At 46.3% G+C, this 21,937-nt stretch overlaps 2 long non-coding RNA genes across 3 annotated transcripts; both read right to left on the reverse strand.

Annotated features, from left to right (window-relative positions):
- Positions 1-2,838: 2,838 nt before the first annotated feature.
- LOC119960302 lies at positions 2,839-19,959 on the reverse strand. Its single transcript, XR_005459368.1, has 3 exons — positions 19,307-19,959; positions 17,366-17,371; positions 2,839-2,848 (listed from the first exon to the last, which is right to left on the reverse strand). It is a non-coding gene; the product is annotated as an uncharacterized LOC119960302 (long non-coding RNA).
- LOC119960301 lies at positions 8,934-16,844 on the reverse strand. 2 transcript variants are annotated; one of them, XR_005459367.1, is made up of 3 exons: positions 16,653-16,844; positions 15,197-15,277; positions 8,934-8,978 (listed from the first exon to the last, which is right to left on the reverse strand). It is a non-coding gene; the product is annotated as an uncharacterized LOC119960301 (long non-coding RNA). The 2 variants fall into 2 exon arrangements; XR_005459366.1 differs by lacking the exon at positions 8,934-8,978 and adding an exon at positions 12,068-12,416 and having other exon boundaries at positions 16,653-16,841.
- Positions 19,960-21,937: the final 1,978 nt, after the last annotated feature.

The raw sequence follows: 21,937 nt of genomic DNA on the forward strand, positions 1-21,937 counted from the left end.
ACCAAAGAGTGGAATCTCTTGTTAGAGGAAAAAGGAGGCCTATGTGAAGATGAGGCGTGAATCTCAGTTGGGGCGCTTGATAGTTACAGGGAAGCGAGGAAGGATCTAAAGAGAGAGCTAAGACGAGCAAGGAGGGGACATGAGAAGTCTTTGGCAGGTAGGACAAGGAAAACCCAAAAGCTTTCTATAGGTATGTTAGGAATAAGAATGACTAGGGTAAGAGTAGGGCCAGTCAAGGACAGTGGTGGGAAGTTGTGTGTGGAGGCTGAGGAGATTAAGCGAGTTACTAAAGAATACTTTCGTCAGTATTCACTCAGGAAAAAGATAATATTGTGGAGGAGAATGCTGAGACCCAGGCTATTAGAATAGATGCATTGAGGTGCGTAGGGAAGAAGTGTTGGCAATTCGGACAAGGTGAAAATAGATAAGTCCCCGGGGCCTGATGGGATTTATCCTAGGATTCTCTGGGAAGCCAGGGAAGAGCTTGCTGAGCCTTTGATTTTAGGTCATCATTGGTACAGGAATAGTGCCAGAGGACTGGAGGATAGCAAATGTGGTCCCTTTGTTGAAGAAGGGGAAGTAGAGATAACCGCGGTAACTATAGGCCGGTGAGCCTAACATCTGTGGTGGGTAAAGTCTTGGAGAGGATTATAAAATATACGATTTATTATCATCTAGGTAGGAATAATATGATTAGGGATAGTCAGCATGGTTTTGTGAAGGGTAGGTCATGCCTCACAAACCTTATCGAGTTCTTGAGAAGGTGACTGAACAGGTGGACGAGGGTAAAGCAGTTGATGTGGTGTATATGGATTTCAGTAAAGCGTTTGATAAGGTTCCCCATGGTCGGCTATTGCAGAAAATACGGAGGCTGGGGATTGAGGGTGATTTAGAGATGTGGATCAGAAATTGGCTAGTTGAAAGAAGACAGAGAGTGGTGGTTGATGGGAAATGTTCAGAATGGAGTTCAGTTACGAGTGGCGTACCACAAGGATCTGTTCTGGGGCCGTTGCTGTTTGTCATTTTATAAATAACCTAGAGGGCGCAGAAGGATGGGTAAGTAAATTTGCAGACGACACTAAGTCGGTGGAGTTGTAGACAGTGCGGAAGGATGTTGTAGGTTACAGAGGGACATAGATAAGCTGCAGAGCTGGGCTGAGAGGTGGCAAATGGTGTTTAATGTGGAGAAGTGTGAGGTGGTTCACTTTGGAAAGAATAACAGGAATGCGGAATATTTGGCTAATGGTAAAATTCTTGGTAGTGTGGATGAGCAGAGGGATCTCGGTGTCCATGTACATAGATCCCTGAAAGTTGCCACCCAGGTTGATAGGGTTGTGAAGAAGGCCTATGGTGTGATGGCCTTTATTGGTAGAGGGATTGAGTTCCGGAGCCATGAGGTCATGTTGCAGTTGTACAAAACTCTAGTACGGCCGCATTTGGAGTATTGCGTACAGTTCTGGTCGCCTCATTATAGGAAGAACGTGGAAGCTTTGGAACGGGTGCAGAGGAGATTTACCAGGATGTTGCCTGGTATGGAGGGAAAATCTTATGAGGAAAGGCTGATGGACTTGAGGTTGTTTTCGTTAGAGAGAAGAAGGTTAAGAGGTGACCTAATAGAGGCATACAAAATGATCAGAGATCAGGTCAAAATGACCTGTGATCATGATAGGGTGGACAGCGTGAGCCTTCTCCCGCGGATGGAGGTGGCTAGCACGAGGGGACATAGCTTTAAATTGAGGGGTAATAGATATAGGACAGAGGTCAGAGGTGGGTTTTTTACGCAAAGAGTGGTGAGGCCGTGGAATGCCCTACCTGCAACAGTAGTGAACTCGCCAACATTGAGGGCATTTAAAAGTTTATTGTATAAGCATATGGATGATAAGGGCATAGTGTAGGTTAGATGGCCTTTAGTTTTTTTTCCATGTCGGTGCAACATTGAGGGCCGAAGGGCCTGTACTGCGCTGTATCGTTCTATGTTCTATGTTCTATGTCACGCTTGTGCCTTCAACGTCGTCCTCAAAACACTGCAATCATTTCTATGCAATAAAAGTGGAAGGTTCAGGTTTTACCAAAGTCAATCGGTGACTTTGTTAAATAGTCTTCTGCATTGTACATTTTACATCGGAGCAGTGGACGGTCTCTCCAGTGTGAGCACGTTAGTGAGTCAGCAGATCCATTTTACTTCTAAAGCTCTTCTCACAGTCAGACCACATAAAATGTTTTGTGTCAGAGTGAACATGTTGGTATGAAGTGAGATGGGTTAGAGTTATAGAGTTTTACAGCACAAAACAAGGCCCTTTGTCCCATTGTGTCTGTGCCGGCTATCAAGCACCAATCTATTCTAATCTCAGTTTCAGGGATTATTAACATCAACTCAAACAAACTCCATCTGTCAGAATGAACATGGTTCTGTCCTGGATGTGATTTTGGGTCAGTCCTGGATGTGATTAATATCAATAACAGCAGAGTCCTGGAGATACTTGTGAACTCGCTGATGTGTCTGCAGGGTGGATGACTGAATGAATCCCTTCCCACAAAGAGAACAGATGAACGCTCCCTCCCTGGTGTGAATGCGCTGGTGTTTCAGCCGGAGGGACTGCTCAGTGAATCCCTTCCCACACACGGAGCAGGTGAACGGTCTCTCCCCAGTGTGAATAAGGTGGTGTCGCATCAGGGTTGATAACTGAGTGAATCCCTTCCCACACACAGAACAAGTGAATGGTGAACTCACTGGCGATCCAACAGTTTGCACAACTCAGTGAATGCCATCCCACACTTGGGGCAGGCAAATAGTTTCTCCCCAGTGTAAACTCGCTGGTGTAACAGAAAGCTGGATAACTGAGTGAATCTCTTCCCACACAGAGCAGGGCTACGGCCTCTCCCCGTTGTGAACTCGCTGGTGTGTCAGCAGATGTTCTTTTCTTTGAAAGTTCTTTTCACAGTCGGAACATTTAAAAGGTTTGGTTTCAGAGTGAACAAGTTGGTGTGTAATGGACTTGTTGGGTTGGGTTAGTCGAGTGAACCTCTTCCACACTCATAGCAGGTGAACGGCCTTTCCCCGGTGTGACTGCGGCGATGGACTTCCAGCACAGACGGGGATATGAATCCCTTCCACGGGGAATCCCTTCCCACAGTCCCCACATTTCCACGGTTTGTCCATGGCGCCGGGGGATATGAATCCCTTCCCACAGTCCCCACATTTCCACGGTTTGTCCATGGCGCCGGGGGGATATGAATCCCTTCCCACAGTCCCCACATTTCCACGGTTTGTCCATGGCGCCGGGGGGATATGAATCCCTTCCCACAGTCCCCACATTTCCACGGTTTGTCCATGGCGCCGGAGGGATATGAATCCCTTCCCACAGTCCCCACATTTCCACGGTTTGTCCATGGCACCGGGGGGATATGAATCCCTTCCCACAGTCCCCACATTTCCACGGTTTGTCCATGGCGCCGGTGTCTTTGTGCCTCTCCAGGTTGGACAAACAGTTGGAACCTCGTCCACACAGTACACGTCTACAGATTCTCCTCGCTGTGAATGGTGTGATTGATTTTCAGGCTGTGTAACTGGTTAAAGCTCTTTCCACAGTGAGTTCACTGGAACACTCTCACTAGGGTGTGAATGTGTCTCTGTGCTTTCCCACAGACAGAACAGACAAACATCTCTCCTTCCACATTCAAATTCAAGTCCAGATGAACTGAGTTATTCTGTTACTTTTCAGTCTGAAAATCCTCTTCTGAGCCCCAGTAAAACACCTGCAGTCACTCGTGATCTACCTGGTGTCCCAGAAGATGAGATGAGTGAGTGTATTCCTTCCGACACTCGGAGCAGGTCAATGGCTTCATTCCAATGTGAATGTGTTGGTGTTTCTGCAGATCATTGCTGCTTTAAAGCTCTTCCCACATTTGAAACATTTAAAAGTTCTCACATCAGCGTGAACTTGCTGGCGTCACTGCAGGTTGGATGATAAAGAAAATCCCATCCCACATATGAAATGAAAATGAAAAAAATGAAAATTGCTTATTGTCACGAGTAGGCTTCAATGAAGTTACTGTGAAAAGCCCCTAGTTGCCACATTCCGGCGCCTGTTTGGGGAGGCTGTTACGAGAATATAACTGTGCTGCTGGCCTGCTTTCAAAGCCAGCGATTTAGCCCTGTGCTAAACTGCTGTGATGCAGGTTGAGTGTGAGTGCATCAATGAATTTCAACACAATGTGTAATTAAATTCTTTGCCACAGTCCCTACATTGGAACACTCACTCCTGTCTATGTGTCCTGGTGCTGTTCCTGTCACACCGATGTTTGAAATCTTTCCCACAGACAGAACAGAGAAACATTTCTCCTTCCACATTCAAAAGCCAATGATATTCAGGTCCTGATGAATTGAGTAACTGTCAGATCTTGATGTCATGTTTGATTTGAGTTTCCTTTCTGTCAATCCACTCCTTGTAATCCTATAAAACCAATTTGCAGAGTTTAGTGCAGGACAGAAACTTAGGACAGATAATTATAGTTCCTGGGGCATAATTATTGCTCTCTTGTTTCCCAAAGCTGCAAATCCCAGTCCCCCACACTCTCCCCTTCCCACAAACTCACCACAATGATTTCACCATCACCAATTCTGAGATGAAATTGAAATTCCTGATTATGAATTGAATTTACACTCCACCAATTGCCATGATGGGATTTAAACCCTTGTCCCCAGAACACTAGCCTGTGTCTGTGGTTTGCTGGTGTTGTGAACCCCCATGGAGAGTGGTACTGACCTGGAACTCAATGCTTACACTCAAAGATCCATAATATCCAGGTTCAGATTAATCAAGGGGCTCTCTTAGGTCTTAATGTCTTGTTTGATTTCACTTTGCTGTGTTTAAATCCTCCCCTTGTAACCCTCTGTAAAAGGAGTTTCCAGAATCCATCACTGTCAGTCCTGCTGAGTGGACAGGGATCACCGCGCATGCTCCCTGCTGCACACTGGCCCCTATGAGGATGGTGGTGGTTAACTGGGGAAAGGCTCTGCAGGAAAACCTTCCCGCTCGGTGCAAACACGGGATCGGTAATTTCTTGTTTTAATTTTGAGGCCTCCCCTCCCACCCACTGCCCCTAACGCTGCCTCCGCTTATCCGCCTCCTTCCCGCCTGAAGATGAGACAAACAAGCGTCTGTCCCTGGACATGAGCCGCACTGCGCATGCCCCACATCACAATGCCCGGGGAGTGATTGACGGCAGCTCCGGACCAATAAGAGGGGGTGTGACTGGAGGACCGAGCAGGAACGGCTGGACCTCCAACCAATCGGAGCTAATGAGGGGCGGGGCTGATCCCGGATCTCCTTCATTTGCTGAGACTTTGGATTTTGTGAATGAAGTTTGAGCTTCACAAAGACTGAACCTTCTTCCTGTGTCAAACCTCTGAGGAAAACACTTTCTTTTCACCTCAATGGACTTTTAAAAATCCCATTGACCCTTCTACAGACTCAATTCAATTCCAGCCTTGGGTGATTGTGTGGAGTTTGCACATTCTCCCCGTGTCTGTGTGGGTTCCCTCCCTGTGCTCCAGTTTTCTCCCACCATCCAAAGATGTGCAGGTTTGGTGGATATGTTATGCTAAATTGCCCCTTGGTGATCAAAGGTGAAGTGAGATAACGGGGAGAGGGCAGGGGGAGTGTGCCAGCGGTGGGGGGGGCCTGCTCATTTGTAAACTCGATGGACCGAATGGGCTCCTTCTGCATTGAAGGGATTCTATGATGCTGCCAGACATGTTATGTTCATTCAGCATTTTCTGTTTTTACTCTATATCACACACATTTTTGATCCACTAATTAGATTTATTGAACCACTATACCATCAGCTACTGGGAGCAGTGTATTGGTGTTGCAGCTTTTCTATAGAACTTTCTCTCAAATCTGATCTAATGGGAGGCAGAGGCAGCTGATTGGATTGACTCAATCTCAGTCACAAAGAAGCTCCACAAGCTCCTCACACTTCTTGTTGGAGGTGAGGTTGGAAGAGACACGGGGAAGCGAGAGTACGTCAAAAGGAACTAACTTGTGTAAGAGATATTAAAAAGTTTCAACACTCTGCGTATTTAACACAAATCTAATTTATTTGACTGTAAGGCAAAATATTAGCCCCTGTAATTGGGCTGGAGTTTGCAATCAGCAGAAAGAGACCCAAATTAATATGTTTCAGTCCTGAATGTGAGTAACAGCAAAATCCAATCACTGTAGTTACTTGTGGCCTCGTTGGTGTCTCAGCAGGGAGGATGACTGAGTGAATCCCTTCCCACACTTGGAGCAGGTGAATGGCCTCTCCCCGGTGTGAATTCGCTGATGGACAGTGAGGTTAGATGATTGTCTGAACCCAGTCCCGCAGTTAGAGCACCTGTACGGTCTCTCGTCAGTGTGAACACGTTGATGGCTCATCAGTTCCCCAGAACTTTTCCAGCACTTCCCGCAGTCTGGACATTGGAACGGTCTCTCATCAGTGTGAACTCGCTGGTGACTCAGCAGCTGGTCAAAAATAGTTAATCCCTTCCCACGCTGTGAGCAGGTGAATGGTCTCTCCCCAGTATGAACTCGCTCATGTCTCAGCAGGTGGGATGACCGAGTGAATCCCTTCCCACACTTGGAGCAGATGAATGGTCTCTCCCCAGTATGAACTCGCTGGTGTGCGGACAGAGTGGATGACTCAGTGAATCCCTTCCCACACTTGGAGCAGGTGAATGGTCTCTCCCCTGTGTGAACTCGCTGGTGATTCTGCAGGGCCGATGACTGAAGGAATCGCTTCCCACACTTGGAGCAGGTGAATGGTCTCTCCCCAGTGTGAACTCGCTCGTGTCTTCGTAGGACCGATGACTGAGTGAATCCCTTCCCACACTTGGAGCAGGTGAATGGTCTCTCCCCAGTGTGAACTCGCTCGTGTCTTCGTAGGGCCGATGACTGAGTGAATCCCTTCCCACACTTGGAGCAGGTGAATGGTCTCTCCCCAGTGTGACTGTGTTGATGAGTTTCCAGCTGGGATGGGGAAGTGAATCCTTTCCCACAGTCCGCACATTTCCACGGTTTCTCCTCGGTGTGACTGCATTTGTGGCTTGTGAGGCCTGATGGTCGAGTGAATCCTCGTCCACACACACAACACGTGTACGCTTTCTCCCCACTGTGAATGAGGCTCTTTGCTTCCATGTTCAAAATCCTATGATGTTCAGGATATGATAAATTGAGGATGTGATGTTTTGGTTTGAGATTCCAGACCTTTGAATCCTCCCCTTCGAACACCCTGTGAAACTGATCGAGAACAGAAAATAGGGAGTGAGAGAGAACCCACAAAAACACAAAGGCCGGTTGTGAAATTGAGCTGAATGAATCTGGTAATTTGTGGGGCCGGCACTGGGAAAAAGTGACCATGAAAACTGCTGGATTGTCAGAAAAACCCAACCGGCCTCTTTGGGAGGAGAGCGAAAGAGGTGAAGAGGGATTTTGTATATCTACAAGACAAACTAAGAGAGTAGTTGGCAAAGCAAATTCGATTTTGGGCTTCATAAACAGTAATATTGACACCAAAGCTGTGCTTCCGGTGGCAATGATTAGCACTGCTGCCTCACAGCGTCAGGGACCCGGGTTCAATTCCAGCCTTGGTGACTGTCTGGAGTTTGCACTTTCTCCCCGTGTCTGCGTGGGTTTACATCCGGTGCTCAGGTCTGTCCCACAATCTAAAGAGCAAATTAGGTGGATTGGCCTTGATAAATTGTCCCTTAGTGTCCAGGGATGTGCAGGTTAGGTGGGGCTATGGGGTTACAGGGACAGGGTAGGGGTGTGGGCCGAGGCAGGGTGCCCTTTCAGAGAATCAGTGCAGACTCGATGGGCCGAATGGGCCCCTTCTGCACTGTAGGAATTCTGCGGTTCTAATTCTATTTTATGAATCTTTATAAAGCTCTGGTCACCACTCTTCAGGAAGGATGTGAAGGTTCTTGGAGAAGGTGCAGAGGAGATTTACCAGAATGGTTCCAGCAAAGGAGGTTGAGGGGCGATTTGATTCAGGTCTACAACATTATGCCAGATTTCCATCGGGTGGACAAAGAAACTCTGTTTCCATTCACTGATCGTACAAGCAGTCGGGACACAGATTTAAAGTTTTGGGTAAAACCTGGATTGAACGATATAAGATCCTCAGGGGTCTTGGCAGGGTGGATGTGGAGAGGATGTTTCCTCTTGTGGGACAATCGAGAACGAGGGGTCACTGTTGCAAAATAAGGGGTCAACCATTTCAGATGGAGATGAGGATTATTTATTCTCTTGAGGGCTGTCAGACTTTGAATGCTGAGCAGGCTCGAAGGGCCTAGTGTCCTGTTCCTTGTTTGTATGTAAAAGCTACAGGAGATATGACGGGATAAGAGATATGTTTTCACACAGCGAGCGGCAATGACCTGAAACTTGCTGCCCTATGAGGGAGTTTGAAAATAAATACAATGAATGATTTGATTTCAAAAGGAAATTGGATAGACATCTGAGGGAAATAAACCTGCGAGGATACAGGGATGGAGCAGGAGAATGGGACTGACTGGATTGCCCCAGAGAGCTAGCATGGATTCAATGGGCCGAATGCCATTCTCTGTGCCATCATGTCTCTGACTCGTTTGTGTAATCTAGTTTTGTTACTTTAACCCCGGGGGGGGGGGGGGTTCAGATATCACTCAGGATAATCTGTGCTACATTCCCTCCGAGGCCATTCTATCCTTCCTCAGGTTTATTGCCCAGAACTGAACACAGTTCTCCAGGTTTGGTCTAACCAGGGTTTGTGAATCTCGGGGCTTTTCCAGTCACACTGAGACCTGAAATCTTCCCTCACAGACAGAACAGAGAAACCTTTTACCTTCCACACCCAGATGCTGCTGAAATTCAGGTTCTGATGAATCGAGTGACTCTGTCAGATGTGACGTTTGGTTTGCGTTTCCCGTCTGTTAAACCTCCACTTCCAGTATCCTGTAAATTTACAGAAACCTCACTGTCAGTTTAGGATAGAAATTCACAACATTCTCTCCTCGCCAACTTTGATTAAATGTATTCCTGGAGGTTTGATCACATGACCTGCCCCCATCCTCCAGCCATTAATCGGTCAACACATCCATCCTTGTGACACACTGCCTTCCTCGGCCAATTGGGAAGCAAAAGGACTCAAGAAATCTTTTTTACTGTCCTAATGATTTTCCAGAGACAAAATATTTTTATCTGTCCTAATGATTTCCCAGGTATGAATCTCATTTAGAAGGTTAAATTTGAATTCATTGAAAGTTTACTGATGACCATGAAACCATTGTCAATTGTTGCAAAGCCCCACCTGGTTCACTCCTGTCCTTCAGTGAAGGAAATCTTCTATCCTTACCTGGTCTGGCCTACATGTGCCTCCAGATCCAGTCAGCAGGTTGACTCTTAAAATGCTCTCTGAGATACACTCAGTTCAGGGGCAATTACGGCTGGGCAGTGAATGCTGGCCCAGCCAGCGACACCCACATCCCGTGAATGAATAGAAAAGAAAATCTGCCGTCCTTACCTGGTCTGGCCGACATGATTCCAAACCACAGCAATGTGGTTGACTCATTAAATGCCCTCCGAGATGGCCGAGCCAGCCACTCGGTTTGAGGGAAATTAGGGATGGGCAATAAATGTTGGCCCAGCTACTGACTCCGACAAATGATTAAAACATCCCTGGAGACTCCAGTCAGTCAATCCGGGAGAGTTGGTATCCGGTCCAGGCTCGCAGCGCATTCGCCCTGCGGCACCTTGTCCTCTGTAAAGATGGTGGCTGGTAACCTGGGCCTGTCACCGCTCAACTCTCATTCTATTCGGTGCTGTTTAAGACGGGACCGTTAACATTTTACTCAGGAGTTGAAGCCTCCACGGAGTATTTATGAAGCCTCCTGGCTCACTCCGCAGCTTCTATTGCTCCTCGCACCGTCAGCGACAACTGCACTGCGCATGCGCTAGTCACAGCCTGAAAGCATATGCTCCAGTCACAGCCGGACTTTGCGTATGTGTGCGGAGCTTCTGTCATGTGGATTGAGCATATTCTCAGCTGCAACGCATGTTGGGTAATAAACCCGTCATTGAAATGAGTATTTTTGATATAAATTATGTTTGCCATCTGATTACGGTGAGTAACATTGGGCCAAGGGAACAAATGTATGAAATCAATTAATACAGCACCTAAATAGTACGGGCCCTCCACCACAGTTCTCTCCTGTGTGTGATTGACAACAGTGACTACAGTGAGATGTGAATTCATTGGGTGTCTCAACAGGTTAGGGTGAACAAATGATTTTTGTCCCCATAGACCGAACTGTTAAACTGCCCCTCAGCAATAACAATATGATGAAATTGGATCAAATAGTTTGAGCTTTTAAAGTTGGAGTGTTAACCGGTGGAAACTGAGAAAATCCCTTTGCACATGTGAAGTGTGTGAGTGATCTCCCTCTGAACTGTTCCTGAACTGCACATTAGATTAATTAATGACTAACTTATATTTATTCTTATCCAGTGGAATCATCTTCCACTTGTCGATCATGTCAAAACTTTTCATAATCTTACAGGATCAGGCCATCCTTCATTCCCTTTTCCAGAGAAAAGGTTTACACCCCATCCAATCTTTCTGGCCGGGTATAACCTGCCAGTTCAGACATAATTTAAATATATTTGTCGGCATCTTCTCCAGTCCTTCTAGATCCATTTTAGGATGTGGAGACTTTACCTAATCTGAGCAGCAAACTCAAAGTTGCCCCCAAATGCCTGTATGTTGCAGTATGTTGCTACAAGGCAGCATGGTAGCATTGTGGATAGCACAATCGCTTCACAGCTCCAGGGTCCCAGGTTCAATTCCAGCTTGGGTCACTGTCTGTGCGGAGTCTGCACGTCCTCCCCGTGTGTGCGTGGGTTTCCTCCGAGTGCTCCGGTTTCCTCCCACAGTCCAAAGATGTGCAGGTTAGGTGGATTTGCCATGATCAATTGCCCATAGTGTCCAAAATTGCCCTTAGTGTTGGGTGGGGTTACTGGGTTATGGGGATAAGGTGGAGGTGTTAACCATGGGTAGGGTGCTCCTTCCAGGAGCTGGTGTAGACTCGATGGGCCGAATGGCCTCCTTCTGCATTGTAAATTCTATTACAATCATTTTACCATTAGCTGAATATGAGATGAGACAGAAGAAGCAGATCCAACGAGTCTGTAACACTGTAGAGGATCTACAAACTTGCTTCTTTCCCTTACTGCTAAACAGTTGACTTTTTCACTCTTAACCTGTCAGTTATGGCATTAAGAATAATGTGTCAGAGAAAGACTGGATTTCAGCTCGGTGACACTGGGCCAGACTAAATTAGTTCACAGGATTGTTGAGCTAATGTATCCATATCATAAAATGGATCTGGAAGGACTGGGGAAGATACGGGAAAGTATATCAGAATGATGCCTGAACGGGCAGGTTACAGCCAGCAAGAAATGCAGTGACTCGAGGAGCCATCTGGTCTCCCTCCGGCTCCCATTTCTTATGTTCTTATGAACATCACTGTAAATCATTTCCATGCTGTTGCCATTTATACCTCCCCTGGACCTGTCCTTTATTTCTTCTCTTGTCCTATTAGTTTATTTACTTATCTCATTGTCACCCAGATTTATCTTGCACCATTATCCCCTTTGTCATTTAATCACTTCAGCCTTACAACCTCACAAACTGGACCCCTCTGCAAGCCACTCAGTTCTAGGGTAACTAGGGATGGGCAACAAATGACAGCCACATCCCAAGAACAAATAAAGAAAATTTGGCAGTAAGGAAGGCAAATGCAATGTTCGTATTCATTTCAAGAGCTACAATACAAGATGAATGGGGATGAGAAATGGCCATGATCGAATGGCAGACCAAACTCGATGGGCTGAATGGCCTAATTCTGCTTCTCTATCATTTTTTTAATGAGGGAATCTCACAGAAACACTTGTAAAACAATTGTTGGAATCCATCCCAGACCTGGATACAGATCAATTGATTCTTGGAGGAGATTTCAATTGTGTTCTGGACCCTAAATGGACTGGTCCAAGCTGATTCAACCACAACAAAAACATGAAAAAGGAATGAAACCAGACGGACCACCCGGCATCGACCCAGGCACCAGAAACCACAACGGCAAACCCAGCAAAAGATTTTTAAAAACTGTTCCCATCAGTAGATTGTAAAAGTATTACGGGACACATATTTAAGATTGTGAACAAGATCTACAGGGGAGATAGGAGGTAATCATTTTATACAGATTTAGATCTGAAACTCAATGCTTACACACAAAGGTCGATAATCTCCAGGTCCTGATAACCCGAATGGTGCTGTTAGAATTTGATGTGAGGATTGGTTGTGAGTTTCCTGTCTGCGAATCCCTTTCTAAGCCCCTGTGAAAGACGTTTACAAAGGCATCACTGTCAGTCCAGAAATAATATTCAGGAAAGATAAATATTTCTCCTGGTTTGAATTCGCTGTGTGTAAATCCTCCCCTTCTAATCCCCTGTAAAAGGAGATTCCAAAGTTAATCATCGTCAATCCAGGATAGAAATTCACAACATTCTCCCCTCCTGCTTATGGGTCCAGGCTGACCGCTCATGCCCCCAGCTGCACACTGACCCTCGTCATCAGCAGTCCCTCGATTTGAGGGTGACGTCTCCTCAGGGCTGAGAGTTTCCGCCCTGGACTTCATGTGGCTGAACAGAGCCGCAGAGCTTTGGACACATGGGACAGGATGTCCAATGAGACAGTGAAATCCGGAGAGCTGGATTGGCTTCCTTTTCTTTCCATCTCTGTCACCGCTTTGCATCATCAATAAGAGATTGGGACTCAAAGACTAATCCAGTTTGATGGACAAGTTGTCTCCATTCTGAACAATGGGGAACAAGCTCCTCCCACTCATTGAAACATCTGATTGAAACAGATGACAACTGCGCATGCGCCCTGATACACATCCAATAAAGATGGCGGCCGTTAACTCGAGCCTAAATGAGGAGCTGCAGCTCCGCTCGGTACAAAGGGGTCCCGGAAACTCTTTTCCGAGGATTGCGGCTTACAACAGCTTTTCACAACGTTTCTGCCCACTCCCGCAATCTCTCGCTCCCTCCATACTGTTAAACGCCTGTTACCAATTTCTGATCTGAAGACACAGTACTTCTTCTTTGCCATTACTCACTGCGCATGCTTCAATCACAGCGGGCCCCGCCCCTCATTCACTCCAACTGGTTGGAGGACCAACCGCTCCCGGTCGGACCTCCAGTCCCGCCCCTCCACCTATTGGTCCGGAGCTGCCGTCAATCACCCGGGCATTGTGACGGTGACAGATGGTGAGAGCGGCCACAGGCTCAGGCTGACTCGCTGATTGTCCAATAATAACAGTGAGAGTCTCAGTGGGACAATCAGACAATAATAGTGGAGATGGGGCCCAGAGGAGAAACAGCAAAGGATTCACTGACTTTGAGAGTAACAAACACAGTGTCTGTTCCAATAAGAATCAGGCTGAAGTGTGAGTGAACACATCTTTGGATCCAGTGTAGAATCACAGAATCCCTACAGTGCTGAAGGAGGCCATTTGGCCCATCGAGTCAGCACCGACCCTCTGAAAGATCACCCTACCGTGGCCAATACCCCACCCTAACCCCGTAACCCCACCCAGGGACAATTTAGCACAGGCAATCTACCTAACCTGCACATCTTTGGACTGTGGGAGGAAATCTCCGCAGCTACGGGAAGAATATGTAAACTCCACACAGACAGTGACCCAACGTCGGAATTGAACCCAGGTACCTGGAGCTTGAGGCAACAGTGCTAACTACCGAGCCACCCCCGTAACTCTGTCATGATTAGACAATAACCTGCCTGTTATTCCAATTCTGGTGTACGTTACTCTGTCACTATTATTATTAGACAACAACCTATCTGATATTCCAATTCTGGTGTGTGTTACTCTGTCACTGTTATCATTAGACACTAATAGGAGGGCAAAATAAATGCAAGGTAGCAATGATATTTTGAAGTTTCTGTGTTCCAATGAGTGTGACTGGGAGGTGTGCGATAAAATAGGAATGGAGACATCATGAGAAAGGATGGCACGGCGGCAGTGGTTAGCATTGCTGCCTCACGGTGCTGAGGACCCAGGTTCGATCTCGGCCCCGGGTCACTGCCGTGTGGAGTTTGCACATTCTCCGGTGTCTCCGTGGGTCTCACCCCCACAACCCAAAGATGTGCAGGTAGGTGGATTGGCCACTCTTGAGCTCCACCAAAAAAATAGAACAAAGGAAATAAACTTAGGGACAAAGCAAAAAGGGCCGCTCCAGTTAATGTCACTGCCCGAACATAACAAAGATCAGCTGGAACTTAAAAACATCTAATGGGAGTGTATTTAAAGGGGTCAATAAAGCACCCCAACCCCTGCGGTGCCCACTGGGCATGGAAGGCTTTGATGGTGCCCATGGACACTGCATGCTCCCTTTCTAGGGACACCCAGCTGCGAATGTAGCCACGGAAAAGGGGCAAACAATCTGGTCGGATGACTCTCTCGGTCGCCCACTGCCTGGAGCAATAAATGACGCACTTCGCCAGGCCTAGAGCAGGTTCACAAGGACGTAAGTGGCACAGGTTCGCGAGGTCTTCGGCCCAAGTAGGACTCAGCAAAAACACAGTCTGTGCTCCCACCCTGGAATGACCACCCAATGGAATCCAGCTCCTCCCTGCTGGTGTGCGGAGTCTTCAGTCTGGGAGGGGGCTCAGCAAACACACTGTCCACTTGATCCCCCTGCCCCGGAACAAGCACACTGGATAGAATAAGGAAGGTTTTGTCCTTGCTGAAGGCAGATGTTATCAGTTGGGAAGACTGCAAACAAGCAGTCCAAAGGGCTTTACTCCCACCTTGTTTTTGTCCTTCTCTCCCCTCTCCATCCTTCTCTCACGTCTCCTTCCTCCAGGCAGTTCAGCAGCAACCAGCACTGGAAACAGGCAGTAAACTGAGCAACAGCAGCAGCAACAGAGAGAGAGAGAGAGCAGCAACAGCAGCAGTCACTCTCCACCACAGCAACACCAAAGTCTGCACTGGGAGTGCCAGCTTCGGATTGGCCATGCTAAATTGCCCCTTAATTGTAAACAAATAATTGGGTACTCTAAATTTATAATTAATAATAATAATATTCTTCACCTCTGTCCCAGTTTTGGTGTTTTCAAGATTACAATCTGCTGCAACTTTTGGCTGGAAAGATATCAGAAGCTTTGGAAGCACCTGTAAAAGGACATTACAATGGTCAGAAATGTTAGCCAAGGTTAGAAATTAAGATCAGACAAACATTTATCTTGGTTTGAGTTTGCTGGGTGTAAATCCTCCCCTTCTAACCCCTGGTAAAAGGAGTTTCCAAAATCCATCACTCTTCGAGTAGAGGATAGAAGTTCCAAACATTCTCTTCCCTTGTTGCCAGTCCCAGGATAACTTTTTAAGTACCCAATTCATTTTTTACAATTAAGCGGCAATTTAGTTTGGCCAATCTACCTACCCTGCACATCTTTGGCTTGTGGGGGTGAAACCCACGCAAACACGGGGAGAATGTGCAAACTCCACAGTGACCCAGAGCCGGGATCGAACCTGGTACCTCGGTGCGTGAGATAGCAGTGCTAATGTCCCAGAATTAATTATTAATACGGGTTTTACTTGCTTTGGAGGCAGTTCAGTGAAGTTTCACTAGTCTGATTCCTGGGATGGGAGTGTTTGTTTTATGGAGGAAGATTGAGCCTGTTTAGTCTGTACCCGATGCAGTTCAGAAGAATGAGAGGTGATCTTCTTGAAACATCTAAGATTCTGAGGGATTTTGATGAAAGAATATTTTCCCACATGGGGATTCAAGAACTAAGGGGGACAGTTTAAAGATAAGAGTTCTCCAATTTGACACTGAGATAAGGAGAAATGTCTTCCCTCAGAGGGTCATCAGTCTGTGGATAAAAACAAATTGCTGCAGATGCTGGAATGTGAAACAAAAACAGAAACTACAATCCCAACAGGTCTGACAGTATCTGTGGAGAGAAAAGGGAGCTAACGTTTGAGTCAGGATGACTTTGTCAAAGCTGAGTTTGTGGAATTCTCTTTCCCAGAGAGCAGTGACGCTGGGTCACTGAATAAACTCAAAGCTGAGTTCGTGTTTTTTTATCTATTGGGGAGTCAAAGGTTTCTGGGGGAAGGCAGGAAAATGTAATTAAGGGCACATTCAGATCAGCCAAGCCTTTATTGAATGGTAGTGCAGGGTTAATAAGCTGAATGGCTCCTCCTGCTGCTAATTCTGATGTTATTATTCTTCTGTTCTTCGGATTGCCACACATGGAAGTAGCACCTCCCCCTCTGGAGGGGCCTGTCAATCATCGAGTCAATGATTTTCTCTCCTGAAGCACCGCCTCTGTTACGTCATCAAGATGGCCCCTCAGCCGCTCCGCTAAACAAAGATGGCGGCCATGGAACTGGGCCTAGCACCAGATAAAAGCGCCACAGCTACAAACGCGGGATTTGCAGGGTCTTAAACCGGCCGTGTGAGCTGCAGGGGGTGTTTATGAAGCCTTCACTCCCTCCCCACCCCGGCTCCCGGCTCCCGGCTCCATTCCTCCCTCCACCTCACCGACTCTCCACCGCCCCAAACAGCCGCTCCCGCACTCGCAGACCTCCGAGCAAAGTAACACTGCGCATGCTCCAGAGACAGCCCAGCATTGCGTCTGCGCACTGGACTCCTGTGGAGTGACTGGGGCACATTCACAGCCGCATGGAGTGATGGGTAATAGCCGCACCATTGAAACTGCAAACAGTAAATACAAAATAACTTGGTTACCGATGGATCAAAATAATCTAGCAAATGATTGTCAATGGGTATTCTGCTAATCTCCATTTCTCAAAATGATTGAATGCTGCTCTCCCGTGGAACAATTCAGACCCCAATGGGTCCTTCCTCTCTCCTCCCCAGAAGACGCAAACTCTTGCTGAGTTCAATCGCAGAATCAGTAATTCCTCCATCTTCTCTTTTGCTCGTGATACTGAATGTTCAGTGTTTTCTAGAATGATCCAGTACAGGTGGATGTCATTCGGCACATCATGTCTGCACTGACTCTGGACAAGAGCTACCACTTTTCCTGGTTAAATTCCATTTGCCACTGTACTGCCCATATGACCAGTCCATCTGTACCATCCCGTAATTTAAGACTTTTGTCCTCGCTAGTTGCCACACCAATGATTTTCCATCTGCAAACTTATCGATCATATCTTCACATATTTCAAGTCCTCGATTTTATATATAATTACTGTTGGTGGCTGAGGATGCACCAGGATCTCCATCAGCACCTGAACCTGTGATTCCTTCCTGTGAGACAATCGAAGCTTTAATAACTCTGGAGAAACAATGCTGAAAAAGCTGATGTCCTGGTCAATGAAAAATGAAAATGAAATGAAATGGTCAAGGCTAATAACTGGGTGCTGCCTTCTCTGTCTCTGAATTACCTCCACTCCTATTCACTCCCCACTTATGTAATAAGCATTGACCATAATGACTGGCAAGAGTATGCTGCCAATCAGTCACTATCGTGACAGCGTGCCAATCAAACTGCATCATTAGGATGGCACGGAAGCACATTGGTTAGCGCTGTTGCTTCACAGCGCCAGGGTCCCAGGTTCGATTCCTGCTTGAGTTTTTCTTTAAAATAATTTTTATTGAGATTTTTGAAAAATGTATAACAACAGAACAATAATAATAATAGCAATAACAATAATAAACACCCCCAGCACCCATAACAACGCATATAACGAACCCCCCCCACCCCCCTCAAACCCAATAAACAACAAAATAAATTAACAATACATTAAATTAACCTAAACAATACCCCCCTGAAACCCCCGCCCCTTTTCCCCCCCCTCCCCCCAGGTTGCTGCTGCTGACCTAGTTCCCTATCTTTGAGCCAGAAAGTCGAGGAAAGGCTGCCACCGCCTAAAGAACCCTTGTACCGACCCCCTCAGGGCGAATTTGACCTTCTCCAGCTTAATGAATCCCGCCATGTCATTGATCCAGGTCTCCACGCTTGGGGGTCTCGCATCTTTCCATTGCAACAAGATCCTCCGCCGGGCTACTAGGGACGCAAAGCCTGCTTGAGTTACTGCCTGTGCAGAGTCTGCACATTCTCCCCAAAAGACTTGCTTGTTAGGTAAATTGGTCATTCTGAATTCACTTGAGCAGGCGCGGAGTATGGCGACTAGGGGATATTCACAGTAACCTCATTGCAGTGATAATGTAAGCCGACTTGTGACAATAATCAAGATTATTATTATAATTACTTTTGATTTCCAACGCCTTAATGAAGAGGCCTCTGCCAAAGATCTGCGGGTTAAGAAACACCTTCTCCAATCGCAGATAGACCACAAGAGAAACACATGACTGAGTAGATGTCATCCTTGAAATGAGGAACAGCTGACAACCTAACAATAGAGGAGGAGCAGGTTATGAAGGTGTGACAGTCAATGGAACTTTCTGTGTTTGAGCAGTTCAGCTCGAATTCCATGCTTGCCGGGTGCCTTTCTGCTTTCTCAACGATCCCAGCCTTTCCCAATTCAGGTGATGAGGATTCCTTGTCTAACTCAACCATGACAGGAAGCTGACGAGAGTTGAACAGAGACCGGGAGGTGTCCGTCCCACATGAGTACAGCTCACAGTCGTGTTCAACCCAGCGGGACATATTTACATCTGTTGGTGAGAACTTCACCATACTCCATAATCAGGGCGGCACGGTGGCACAGTAGTTCACACTGCTGCCTCACAGCGGCAAGGTCTCTGGTTCGATCCCGGCTTCAGGGTCACTGTCCGTGTGGTGTTTGCACATTCTTCCCGTGTTTGCGTGGGTTTCGCTCCCACAACCCAAAAATGTGCAAGGTAGGTGGATTGGCGATGCTAAATTGCCTGTTAATTGGAAAAAAATGAATTGGCTACTCTTAAATTTAAAAAAAAATAATAATCCATTACCAAAGGCAGTTCAGATTCCTTGATAAAAGCAAATTACTGCAGATTCTGGAATCTGAAACCAAAATAAATATGAAACTATCTTTGGTTTCAGATTCCATGACGCAGGCTGCTCCGGTGTTTATTTGTACAGCATCTCCATCTTTTACACAATGGTCTTGGCAATGTTAAGTCCCAAGTGATGCACTGTTCTAGCTCTTGGGTTTATGTTGGGTATCAGATAGGCTTTGCTTTTTGCTTCAACGACAGATGTCATCTCTGTTGAGTGGGTCTCAAACCAGTCTTTGTTGTGGGTTCCACCTTTACCAAATGTTGCTGCTGCTGTGTCAGAAATGATTCAACTCAGTGACTTCCAAACTTCATCAATAATAATGTTGATTGATTAAGTTTCTATTCCTAAGCCTGAGAAATATTTTACCGTTTTATTTCAAGTTGATAATTTAATTTCATAATGGTGGTGTCACAGTGAACAATGTGTAAGTCAGAAAGAATTGTCAGCAAGGATTAATCAGCATTTTCCACTTGGAGATCAGTAGAATGTTTCAGAAACTGAATTATAGATTTTTCACCAAAAACTCTTTCGGATTAAAGTAAAAGTTAATAAAGCTATTGCAAGTGTGTTCCTGGGAGATATCTTGAATAAAGAAGAAAGATGTTTTTAAAAAGCAACACTGCATCCCTAAAATCAGTGACAAATCCAGAATATTAAACTGCAGCCAGTTATCGGGGTTGTTGACATCAGCAGAAATAAACCAAATATTGTAAGACTATCAGCAATAACAGCTGAATCCAGTCTCTTCAGTCACTCATGAAGCTGTTGATACAAAGAACAAGAAAATTACAGCACAGGACCAGACCCTTCAGCCCTCCATGCCCATGTCGACCATGCTGCCCATTTAAACTAAAATCTTCTACACTTTCTAGGTCCGTATCCCTCTATTCCCATCCTATTCAAGAGTGTTGACCTGAAAGAGGTCCACAAGATTATGAGGGGCATAGATAGTGTGGATGGGCAGGCACTCTTTCCCAGGGTGGAGGGATCAGTCACCAGATGGCATAGGTTTAAGGTCCCTGGGGCAAAGTTTAGAAGAGATGTGTGAGGCAGATTGTTTTTACCTAGAGGGTGGTGAGTGTCTGGAACGCATTGCCAGGGGAGGTTGTGGAAGCAAATACATTAATGACATTCAGAATGCATCTTGACAAACACATGGATAGGATGGGTATAGGGATATGCCACAAGTGCTGAAGGTTTTGGCTAAGGTCGGTATGATGACCGGGACAGGCTTAGAGGGCTGAAGGGCCTGTTCCTGTGCTGTATTGTTCTTTGTTCAAAGACTCTGTTCAATGTGGGAGAAACGGTTCATATGTTCAGAATGTGGATGATGTTTTAGCTGATGGTCTGACCTTTCGAACAATATGTAGTCACGCTGGAAGAAACCTTGGAAATCTGAGGACTGTGGAATAGATTTAATCAGACCTGGAGATTCATCGACCTGTTCACACTGAGGAGCGACCGTTAATGTTCTCCGTGTGTGTGGGAAGGGATTCACTCAGTTCACCAGCCTCACTTCATCATGGTCAATCTGTACTGGACTGTTACCAAGTGCAATGTATCTTTCCTGAGGTTTGGTGGCCAGTACGGAACACAGTTCATGCAGCAAGTGAGGAAAAGACAGCAGGAATTTATCTAATCTGTGATTTACAAGGACACATTCTTGGTTCCCAGCAGTTAAGTTTCTTCAGTAATTTCCTCATTTTCCCCGAACTACCCTGCCTGTTAATTCTATTATTTCTGATAATTCCATTACTGTAGCTATAAACATCACACATTAGAATTTAATCTGTTTCATTATTCATTCTGGTTTAAGTTTATGTTGAGGTTAATAACAGACAAATTCTGTCCTCTCCCCGATCCGATTAGAGTTTCCAATAAGTTGATTCTGTGGAATGGAATGTCTTATCAGCGTTTCCACGGTGACCTGTCTGCACTGAAGCGCCTACTTGAGTTTCTAACTCAGACTAAACTTCTCTCTCCCATAACACACATTATATCAGACATTGGATGTCAATATATTTCAGCCATGTTATGTTAATGTCTCCAAAACCCTAAAAGGAGTTCAGATACACAAACATTTAAATGTGGGAGGACAAGTTGATAAAGTGTTTAAAAAACACATGGGATCCAAGGTTTTATAATTCTGGGTGTGGAGTACAAAAGGACAGAGGTCATGTAAACCTGGACAAATCATTGGTTAGGCTGCAGTTAGAATATTAGATCAGGTTTTGGGGATCTTATACCAGGAAGGATATCAAGGCCATGGAGAGGGTGTAGAAGAGATTCACTGAGATGATCCCAGGGAAGAAAGGCTTTAGTTACCAGGAGGGATTAGAGAAACTGGGATTCTGTTCATTCGAACAGAGGCTGACTGGAGATCAGAGGGAGGGGGTTTTGATTCCACCCTTGGGTGACTGTGTCGAGTTTGCACTTCCTCCCCGTGTCTGCGTGGGTTCCTTCCGGGTGCTTCAGTTTCCTCCCACAGGCCAAATACTGTGGTTAGCGCAGCTTAGTTGGATTGGCCATTCTAAAAGATTTCCCCTGAGTGTCCAAAGGTTAGGTGGGTTTCTGGGGATAGGGTAGAGGAGTGGTCCTGAGTGGGGTGCCGTATTGGAGGGTCGATGCAGACTTGATGGGCCAAATCGCCTCGTTCTGCACTGAAGGGATTTGATGGAACAGAAAAAGGTTCACATGAAATATCAATCAGACTGTACAATGTTCAGGACTCTCACTGTCCCTCTGGGCCTGCGGGGTGGGTGGGGGGGGGGGGGGGGGGGGGAGGGTGCGGTGTGTGTGGTGGGGGGGGGGGCAGTGGAAGAACTGGTGATGGTTTCTCTTATCTCTGAGTGAAATT

The sequence above is a fragment of the Scyliorhinus canicula genome, unplaced genomic scaffold (genome assembly GCF_902713615.1).
Source record: "Scyliorhinus canicula unplaced genomic scaffold, sScyCan1.1, whole genome shotgun sequence".
Taxonomy (NCBI): domain Eukaryota; kingdom Metazoa; phylum Chordata; class Chondrichthyes; order Carcharhiniformes; family Scyliorhinidae; genus Scyliorhinus; species Scyliorhinus canicula.